Here is an 11,417-nt window from a genome sequence, read left to right as displayed (position 1 = left end):
GAGAGGCTAAGGATGGTGGTGAGAATGAGGGGGCAGCAAGCTTTTACTGGCTTCAGCAGGATCACCAGCTACACTCTATCCTGGGTAAGCTGGGCATCACCATAGTAATCCATGCTGCATTACTAGAACAAATTATGCATATGGTTGCCTTTAGAAAATGGCTGGAGAACTTGTGGTCCTCCTCATATTGCTAGACCAACTCCAACCAAGGATGGGAGTTGTAGGGCAGCAAATTGGAGGTCCATAGGTTCCCTGCCACTGTTTTAGAAGACACAACTGGTACACAATATTGCCATTATGTTGCTGCCTGGGCTCAATTGCAATTGCTGGCTTTAACTTTTAAACAGCTGAACAGCTAAGGAACTGAGTAACAAACAGAGCAGTCCTATACAGACTTAACTGGGAGGAAATCCATTGGATTCAGCATAAATTACTTCTGCCATTTTTCTCTTCTATGTGTCACCAGGTATATTCTATTCAACACCAGAGGCTTTGCTCTCCATCCCTGTACTGAATGAGGGTTGCATTCAAGAACGGAAACTGCCATCAGAACACCCGAGCATAGAGCTTTCCAGTGAGAGTCAGTATTACAGTCACATTTTGGCCTTTGACTTTTTGTTACTTGATATGGATATGCGTATTGAGCAATTAACAGAGTGAAGTGTGACCCACAGAAACTAGTAAATCAGCTTCTTAGTCTAAAATCACAGGAGAAAATATTGGGCCTTTTGAATACAGAACTCTGTAAGGTATCAGATTATTAAAGTAACATTTCCAATACAAGTCAAATTCCACTAATTTCTAAATATTTCAGGTTTTGATTTCATAGAATCATAGAGTTGGAAGAGACCACAAGGGCCATCCAGTCAAACCCCCTGCCAAGCAGGAAACACCATCAAAGCATTCTTGACATATGCCTGTCAAGCCTCTGCTTAAAGACCTTCAAAGAAGGAGACTCCACCACACTCCTTGGCAGCAAATTCCACTGCCGAACAGCTCTTACTGTCAGGAAGTTCTTCTTAAAGTTTAGGTGGAATCTTCTTTCTTGTAGCTTGAATCCATTGCTCCGTGTCTGCTTCTCTGGAGCAGCAGAAAACAATCTTTCACCCTGTTCTACATGACATCCTTTTATATATTTGAACATGGCTATCATATCACTCATTAACTTTCTCTTCTCCAGGCTAAACATACCCAGCTCCCTAAGCCGTTCCTCATAAGGCATTGTTTCCAGGCCTTTGACCATTTTGGTTGCCCTCCTCTGGTCACGTTCCAGCTTGTCAGTATCCTTCTTGAACTGTGGTGCCCAGAACTGGACACAGTATTCCAGGTGAGGTCTGACCAGATACAGTGGTACTATTACTTCCCTTGATCTAGATGCTATACTCCTATACCGGTAGATGCAGCCCTGAACTGCATTGGCTTTTTTAGCTGCTGCATCACACTGTTGACTCATGTCAAGTTTGTGGTCTACCAAGACTCCTAGATCCTTTTCACATGTACTGCTCTCAAGCCAGGTGTCACCCATCCTGTATTTGTGCCTTTCATTTTTTTTGCCCAAGTGTAGTACTTTATATTTCTCCTTGTTAAAATTCATCTTGTTTGCTTTGGCCCAGTTGTCTAATCTGTTAAGGTCATTTTGAAGTGTGATCCTGTCCTCTGGGGTATTAGCCACCCCTCCCAATTTGGTGTCATCTGCAAACTTGCTCAGGATGCCCTCAAGCCCATCATCCAAGTCATTGATAAAGATGTTGAATCAGACTGGGCCCAAGACAGAACCCTGTGGCACCCCACTAGTCCCTTCTCTCCAGGATGAAGAGGAGCCATTGATGAGCACCCTTTGGGTTCGGTCAGTCAGCCAGTTACAAATCCACTGAATGGTAGCATTGTCTAGCCCACATTTTACCAGCTTCTTTACAAGAATATCATGGGGCACCTTGTCAAAGGCCTTGCTGAAATCAAGATAGGCTATATCCACAGCATTCCCTTCATCTACCTGGCTTGTAATTCTGTCAAAGAATACTCTTGGATGTAGTTCATCTGGCCCTGGAGACTTGAATACATCCAAACTAGCCAAGTATTCTTGTACTACCTCCTTTCTTGTTCAGGGCTGTGTTTCCCCTGCTGAATCATCTGCTCCATATTCTTCAGGTCGGGCATTGTTTTCTTTTTTGGAGAAGACTGAGGCAAAGAAGGTATTGAGGAGTTCTGCCCTTTCTCTGTCCCCGGTTCGCATTTCACCATCTTCTCCTCTAAGTGACCCCACTGTTTCCTTGTTCTTCCTTTTGCTACGGACATACCCATAAAAGCCCTTTTTGTTGCTTTTAACCTCTCTAGCAAGCCTGTGTTCATTCTGTGCTTTAGCTTTGCTGACTTTGTCTCTACACGTGCTGGCTATTTGTTTGAATTTCCCCCTTTTTCCATTTTTTGTACTTATCCCTTTTAAATATTAACTCAGTTAAAAGTTCTTTAGATAGCCACCCTGGCTTCTTTAGGCACCTTCCATGTTTCCGTCTCATTGGTATTGCCTGAAGTTGTGCTTTTAATATCTCCCTTTTAACAAACTCCCAACCATCATGAACTCCCTTCCCTTTTAGTATTTCTGTCCATGGGATTTCACCCAGCGTTTCCCTAAGTTTTCTGAAGTCGGCTTTCTCAATGTCTAGGATTTGAGTCTTAGTATGCTTGGTTGCTCCTTTCTGCTGTATAATAAACTCCAGAAGAGCATGGTCACTCCCACCTAATGATCCTGCCACTTCTACCCCACTAACCAGGTCATCACTATTGGCTAGGACCAGATCTAAAATGGCTGATCCTCTTGTTGCTTCTCCCAACTTCTGGACAATGAAGTTGTCTGCAAGGCCAGTGAGGAATCTGTTCGACCTTATGCGCTTGGCTGAGTTTGACATCCAACAAATATCAGGATAGTTGAAATCTATTGTAAACTCCCACAATGAAGAATAGAAGAAGAAGAAGAAGAAGTGTTTGGATTTGATATCCCGCTTTATCACTACCCGAAGGAGTTTCAAAGCGGCTAACAATCTCCTTTCCCCTCCTCACCCACAACAGACACCCTGTGAGGTGAGTGAGGCTGAGAGACTTCAGAGAAGTGTGACTAGCCCAAGGTCACCCAGCAGCTGCATGTGGAGGAGCGGAGACGCGATTTTTCTCTCCCTTAATTTTGAACCAGATACTCTCAATTTCCTTTGACTACAATTACAAAATGGTAACTGGTTGCTTAAATCTTAACATGCATCCACATTATGCTTAAAGCCTTCCCAGTTCCCTCATTCAATGTGTGTACAAACCACATCTGCCATGAGAGTGCAATGAGAGGCCTTTCATATGCATGCGGTCCTGCTAAGCTGTTTGATGCATCAGTTCAGGTACTGGTTAAACTTTTTAAAAAGCATTTGCTATTTGTAAAAGATGCTTGGCACCTTTGAGCCACGTTCTGCTCAAAAGTTCAAGGTTCTTTTTTCTTTTAGCACATGAATGTTGTTCTTGTGCTCTCTTTGGATTTTTATTTGCATTGGGCTTAACTAATCTTGATCTTTAACTTCATCATGTTTCAAACAGTAGTCAATGGGGTCATTGACTTAGCTCACCTGGATTTGTTTTTAAGGTCATCTCAACTCTTTGACCTAATTCTGAACCGTCCATAAGCATATTCCAAGAAGACTCCCTCATGGGATGGAAACTCCTGCAATGTGGTAACATTGTAATGAACTAACAATGTATTGTCTACATTCAATAAAAAAACATCAACATCAAGCGAACCTCCCCATATTATCACCCCTTATTAGGGCATATACACATGCATAGGAGATATTTTACAAATGTATTTTCATTTTTAAAAGTGCAAAGGTTTCCTGCTATAAACTTTAGTATTTTACAGAAAGAGGGACTTAGTGAAGACAGTCTGGGTGATTAGAGAGTTGGTGTCAGTGTAGCAACTAAAAGCCAGAGGTATGGATCACAAAACCACTGATTTATCTCTCACCTCTGCCCTGAACTGACCAGGTTGCCTTAGGTAAACCTCAGCCCCCCCTCCCCATTAAGGTTGCCCTTAAATTTTTAATGATTATTTTGGTTTTCTTCACATTTATTTTAAAGCCAGATACTTTCCCATAATCTTGTAATACATTTTCAAGGTTTTGAATTGTTTCTATATGGTCTTCTAACATTATAATAACATCATCTGCAAATGCCTTAACTTTGTAAATATTTTTTCCTACTTTTATCCCACTATTTTTTATCTTCTTTTAATTTCTTTTAATAGACACTCTATTGATAATATGAACAAAAGAGGTGAAAGCGGACACCCTTGGCGGGTGCCTCTTGTTATTTCAATTTCTTCCGATAATTCCCCATTTATTATCAATCTTGCCTTTTGCTTTTTATAAATTGTGTTAATGCCTTTTAGAAAGTCCCCTTCAATTCCCACTTTTTCTAATACTTTTTTCATATAATCCCAAATCACAATGTCGAAGGCTTTCTCTGCGTCTAAGAATATAAAGGCAGCTTTTTGTCCTGGATTCCAATCTAGGTATTCCATTAGGTCCAATAATATTCTGACATTGTTACTCATTTTCCTTTTTGGGAGAAATCCTTGCTGATCTACTCCGATAATTCTATTTAATACCCTTTTCAGACCATTTGCCAAAATTCCCGCAAAATTTTTATAATCTGTGTTTAATAGAGAAATAGGCCTAAAATTTTCTACTTGGTCCTTCTTTTTATCTCCCTTCGGGATGAGAGTTATGAAGGCTTCTTGCCAAGTTTGAGGGAAGATTCCTTCCTCAATTATTTTATTTATCAATTTTACATAAATCCCCTCTAATTCTTCTTTGAGTATTTTATAATGTTGGTTGGGAAGGCCATCTGTTCCTGAAGATTTCCCTGGTTTAAGTTTACCTATAACTTCATATACTTCTTGTAATGAAGGCTTGACAGGCATATGCCAAGAATGCTTTGATGGTGTTTCCTGCTTGGCAGGGGGTTGGACTGGATGGCCCTTGTGGTCTCTTCCAACTCTATGATTCTATGATTATATTAACATTCCTTTGGTCATTTGTGATTAATGAAGAAGATTTTGCTCATGTGACTGAGGCAGAAAGGTTCAGGAGGTAGAGGGGGCAGCCTTTATTCCACACTGTGATTTGCTCCAGTTCTAGACATCAAGATAACTTGGTAAATGTTGTTTGCTGTTGTCTAAACAACACACACATCACACACACCCATGCTAAGGATGACAATATGTTGCATTGCTGAAATTCTGTTGTTGTTATTTTGCTTTGTGAAATGTTCTATTATGCACCCTTAGACAGGCATGATTCTGGCATAATCTAGGACTGGGCATTTGGACCCAGTAATCCAGGGGTCCCTTGAAGCCCTAATATTTTCTAGTTCTACTCAAAATGACAGTTCATTAATTGGGGCCCCTTTCCAAGGCAATTTTGAATGGCAGTGAAACCTCTCAGAAATAATGATTAGATTATAAACTGGTTACTCAAGATTTTCTTAGCTAAGTGCAATAACTGCTGATGACAGAATTTCATGCTTGCTCAGTATCCTCCTTCACCCTCTGCTGTCACAGCCCATTGCCTTTTCAAGTAAATTATGTCAGTGACAGCAAATTATGAAAGTACCAATGACATCCATAAGTTACACTTTTATTTAGAGGGCAAAGGCTTAGATGGGGGGATGGATTACAAAGTGGGGTCATCTACAATGATTAGTTACATGGGAAAGATTTCTAATTACGCTGAAGGTTTTGGGCTTTAGCACTTCAGTAAAAAGGTTTGCCCATTTATCTCCCTTTGCCCTGCTAGAAAGAAATGGCAAGGACTAGCAACATCAAGGCATTTCATAGAAGGAACTAAAATATTACCTGGATCCCCCCACCCCCGCTATAATGATCTGCCTTATTTCTGAATTGGTCCACCCAGCTCATCATGAGCCCTGATAGCATCCTACACAGTTATGAAATGTGCACATTTAAAAAACTGCAAATAGCAGGTGCAGATCTGGTCCTCTACATTTGCAGTTTAGGTTGGAAGGATAGTTTCCGCTGGCATTAACTGAAGTGTCTCTTCCAATGTACACAGCAGGCTTGAGGACCTTGATCTGGATAGGGACCACAGCAAAGACCGAGAGAAAAGCCTCTCTGCCTCCCACCTGCCAGTTCCTTTGTTTGCACTGTTAATTGCTGATTGTGTGCTTGGTGTGTCTAGATTAGCCCACCTTCTTCAGAGCACCTTGCCAAGCCACTGGTCTTATTTGAGCACTCACTTTTGTCAACTCTAGAAATAGGTGACAGCAGGACTCTCATGTGGGAATGTTAAGGATAGTAGGAAAGGACATACTGAATAGGTATTATCCTTCATTCACTCATGCTAGTGGGTGATATAGCAGAGCAGATTCCCCTCAAAATAGCAGGAAGCTAGTCTGCAGATTCGTTTGAATCTCTTTAGTTAAGTAATGCAATCTGGCTTGCCCAGATGGATTATTCCTGGTGTCCCCTTTGATCCCTCTTAAAAGAATAAAGACACAAGAGTCTTTCCTTAAAAGACACGATTTGATCCCTAAAAGGAAGACTTTACTCACTGGTAGCAATAATAATAAATAAAATAAATAAATAAATAAATAAAAAATGAAATAAAATAATCTATTAAACATTAAAAGCCTCCCTAAACATAGTTACATAACAATCTGTGAGTTCATCTCATATGGAGATTGAGCTCATGTGCTGCTGGCTGAGAGCCAGCAGACAGAACAAAATGGCTTCAGGAGAGCAGCAAGCAACATCAAGAGAGAGAAAATGGCTGCGTGACTCGGCTCTTTTATGGAGTCAGCCAGGGCCACACCCATCTCCCAGATCACATGCAGAGGGATTACACTGACTGGAGTAACAACCCCCCCCCCTGCCTGGGACCACCCTAGGGAAAGAAGGAATGTTGTACTTGATTATTCCAATGGATTACATCCCACATTTCAGCTCAGTTTCCACTGTTCTTAGCATTGCTTCTGCATCCGTGTGTTTTGTGCTCATTGATATTAGGGTTGCCAGACTCAATAGAGGACAGGACTTCTGTGCCTTTAATTGCCCTGCTTTCTTTTGAGTCTGGAAACCTTAAAGAGAAACCAGCAAACCCTTTGCTTGGAAATTAAACAAAGGGTCTGCTGGTTTCTCTTTAAGGTTTCCAGACTCAAAAGAGAGCAGGGCAATTAAAGGCACAGAAGTCCTGTCCACCATTGAGTCTGGCAACCCTAATTGATATTAATCCTGCAGAAGCTCACACTCTTATTCTGGTGTCCTGAATCCTTTTACCCAAAGGATTATTTAGCTTAGAAATGTGAAGTGTGACTAAATGAATGAAAAAAAGCAAGAAAATGCTAGCAGCTCCATGGGTGATGAAGAATTGTGTGCTCTGGCTGACACAGTTTGTTCAGGGAGGTTGGGTGTGCCAGTGGCCACCACTGTAGGACACTGGAGAGAGAGAGAGAGAGAGAGAGAGAGAGAGAGAGAGAGAGAGAGAGAGAGAGAGAGAGAGAGTCTAAGGTAAACAGTCTAAGGTATCTGAAGAAGTGTGCATGCACATGAAAGCTCATACCAATGACAAACTTAGTTGGTCTCTAAGGTGCTACTGGAAGGAATTTTTAAATTTTGTTTCTACTAAGGTAAACAAAGTCTGAATAAAACTCACCTAAAGGTTTCCAGCAGCCTTCAAGCAGGTTTGGAAGAAACCAACAAAAGCCAGGCAATGTGCTTGTTTTAAATAAGCCAGCTATCAGTGTGTTATTTACTGATCCTGAGACTACAAATGGAGCTAAAATGATCTAAGGTGCTGATACGGAATCTGCAAATACACAAACTCTCTTGCAGGGATGCTTTTGGTCTTTGGGCAGATTCATCACTTTGGTACCAAATGCCATCCTACTGGTGATGGAAGAGTGTTTTTGAAGTGTGGCCTCATTTGACTGGCAGTAGACACTAAAGATCCTAAAAATGGCTGCTTCCTAGGCCTCATGAAGAAGGCTCAACCTGTGTCTGGACGATGTTGCTTCAACTGCAGGCTGAGCCATGTGCTCACCCAAGGAAAATAATTCCGCCTATTTGTGCCCTTGCATCTCTACCATGTTCATGCTTGTTTGTTAACAATACCTCTTGGAAAGAAAATCAGTAAACTGTGGCACATAATTACGAGTCTCAAAAATGGTGTTTCCCCAAAAGAATCATAGAATCATAGAGTTGGAAAAGACCACAAGGGCCATCCAGTCCAACCCCCTGCCAAGCAGGAAACACCATCAAAGCATTCTTGACATATGGCTGTCAAGCCTCTGCTTAAAGACCTCCAAAGAAGGAGACTCCACCACACTCCTTGGCAGCAAATTCCACTGTTGAACAACTCTTACTGTCAGGAAGTTCTTCCTAATGTTTAGGTGGAACCTTCTTTCTTGTAGTTTGAATCCATTGCTCCGTGTCCGCTTCTCTGGAGCAGCAGAAAACAACCTTTCTCCCTCCTCTATATGGCATCCTTTTATATATTTGAACATGGCTATCATCAGGGGCGTAGGAAGATGGGGGGGCGGGCCGCCCTGAGTGGCAGGGTCCAAGGGGCGCCATCGCGGGCGCCCGCCCCCAAAACAAGTGCCCCGCCCCTGGAACGCGTGTCACGCCCCTCCGTGGGCGCACCACACCCCCAGAACGCGTGTCACGGCTCTCTGGGAGGGACGCCCCACCCCCAGAACGTGTGTCACACCCCTCCAGGAGGCGCGTTATGCCCCCAGAATAGGCACCAGCCCCGCCCCACCCCTGGTGCCGGAGCATGAAGCTCCGCCACTGGCTATCATATCACCCCTTAACCTTCTCTTCTCCAGGCTAAACATACCCAGCTCCCTAAGCCGTTCCTCATAAGGCATCATTTCCAGGCCTTTGACCATTTTGGTTGCCCTCTTCTGGACACGTTCCAGCTATTTTTCAGAAACCCATGCTGACTTTTAGTGATCATAGTGTTCCTTTCTAGGTGCTCACAGACTGTTTGCTTAATGATCTGCTCTAGAATCTTTCCTGGTATTGATGTCAGGCTTACTGGGCAGTAATTGTTTGGGTCCTCCCTTTCCCCCTTTTTGAAAACAGGGGCAAATAAGAAGGCAAAAGGAAGTCTGATTCCTATATTCCAAAAATGAATGGGTGCCATGAGCACTAGCAGCAGGGGTGTCTACCGCAGAGAAAGCAGCAGTGATACAGTGGTTAGGCCATTGAACCAGGAGCTGGCAGCCACAAAGCTCAGATCTTTCAGGCTGTCTCTCAGCCTAACCTACCTGAAAGGAGGATGAAACAGAGATGGGTGGGAACCATAAGTTTCTCCATATGACATCATGTTGTTGTTTGTTTAGTCGTTTAGTCGTGTCCGACTCTTTGGGACCCCATGGACCAGAGCACACCAGGCACTCCTGTCTTCCACTGTCTCCCACAGTTTGGTCAGACTCATGTTGGTGGCTTCAAGAACACTGTCCAACCATCTCGTCTTCTGTCGTCCCCTTCTCCTAGTGCCCTCAATCTTTCCCAACATCAAGGTCTTTTCCAAGGATTCTTCTCTTCTCATGAGGTGGCCAAAGTATTGGAGCCTCAGCTTCACGATCTGTCCTTCCAGTGAGCACTCAGGGCTGATTTCCTTCAGAATTGATAGGTTTGATCTTCTTGCAGTCCATGGGACTCTCAAGTGTCTCCTCCAGCACCATAATTCAAAAGCATCAATTCTTCGGCGATCAGCCTTCTTTATGGTCCAGCTCTCACTTCCATACATCACTACTGGGAAAACCATAGCTTTAACTATACGGACCTTTGTAGGCAAGGTGATGTCTCTGCTTTTTAAGATGCTGTCTAGGTTTGTCATTGCTTTTCTCCCAAGAAGCAGGCGTCTTTTAATTTCGTAACTACTGTCACCATCTGCAGTGATCAAGGAGCACAAGAAAGTAAAATCTCTTCCTTTCCCCCATTTCTTCCCCTTCTATTTGCCAGGAGGTGATGGGACCAGTGGCCATTATCTTGGTTTTTTTGATGTTGAGCTGCAGACCATATTTTGCGCTCTCCTCTTTCACCCTCATTAAAAGGTTCTTTAATTCCTCCTCACTTTCTGCCATCAAGGTTGTGTCATCTGCATATCTGAGGTTGTTGATCTTTCTTCCGGCAATCTTAATTCCGGTTTGGGATTAATCCAGTCCAGCCTTTCGCATGTTGAATTCTGCATATAAGTTTAATAAGCAGGGAGACAATATACAACCTTGTCATACTCCTTTCCCAATTTTGAACCAGTCAGTTGTTCCATATCAAGTTCTAACTGTAGCTTCTTGTCCCACATAGAGATTTCTCAGGAGGCAGATGAGGTGATCAGGGTTTTTTGTTTTAGTGTTCCTGCATGTCAAAAGGTTTATTATTTCATTTTAGGTTGGTGAATGCATGTCACATATCAAACTACATCTCCAGAAGTGCAGAACAAATACACAGGTGATTTCTGTTCCTGTGATGACCAACCACCTATTTTGGGGAAAAACTGGGTGTGTGAGTTGTTCTGCTTATGAAATCATATCCTGCTTAAGCTCTTTTGCTACTGCTTTTCTTTTCCCCTTTTTCTTTTAAAAAGAATTGTATTTGTCCTTCATGACCCTCCACCTGATTGTTCATTTATATGATCTGCTGAATGCTCAGCAGCAGTTTTCAAGAGTTTTCACTTATGGTGTTCAACAGGTACATTAATGCAGAATAGTCCATAATGTCATACAGAGAGCCTTGGGGACCCTGCAGTTTATTTCCTTTTATTGCAGGAAATAAACCATTTTCGAGCCAAAATCAAAATGTCAGAATTGTGGCTGCCCCTATTCTTGAATGGAACTTGGTTTTGTTTTCATTTTTAATGGAACAGAAAAAGAGATTTGAGGCTGGTTGCCCTCCTGCTTGGAAATCTGCTGCCTGAAGCAACTGCTTTGTGCTGTTTTATAATAAGATTTATGCCTGCCATCTGCTTTCTGGTTTATTTGTTTATGCTTCACATTCAGGAATCCCGTGCCCACTGGACCAGAGTGTTTGTTGTTGGTGAGCCGCTGCTTCCCCTCTCAGAAGCCATGGCTGACTCATCAGCTGCAAGTCTCGCTGCCCTTCTGCATCATGTGTTGTAACCATTGTGGCCTTTGTCACGTTTGCTTTCCATTTACCGGAAACACAGCTTAGGCTTTATCCTTTGTCACATTTATTTGTCGTTTGATATCTCAGCTACACTGCCAGGAAACAAGGGTGCAGGTTATGGCGCATGAGCATCTCTCCAGCTCTCTTTCCCAATGAAGGCAGGGGCAAAGAACCTGCCTTCCTTCCGTTCTCCTTTGCACTTTTGTCACACACCTTGAGAGCTGGTGTGGCA

This window comes from Zootoca vivipara, chromosome 1, assembly GCF_965207765.1.
Source record: "Zootoca vivipara chromosome 1, rZooViv2.hap1.1, whole genome shotgun sequence".
NCBI classification, from domain to species: domain Eukaryota; kingdom Metazoa; phylum Chordata; class Lepidosauria; order Squamata; family Lacertidae; genus Zootoca; species Zootoca vivipara.
Note: the sequence above shows the minus strand (reverse complement) of the source record.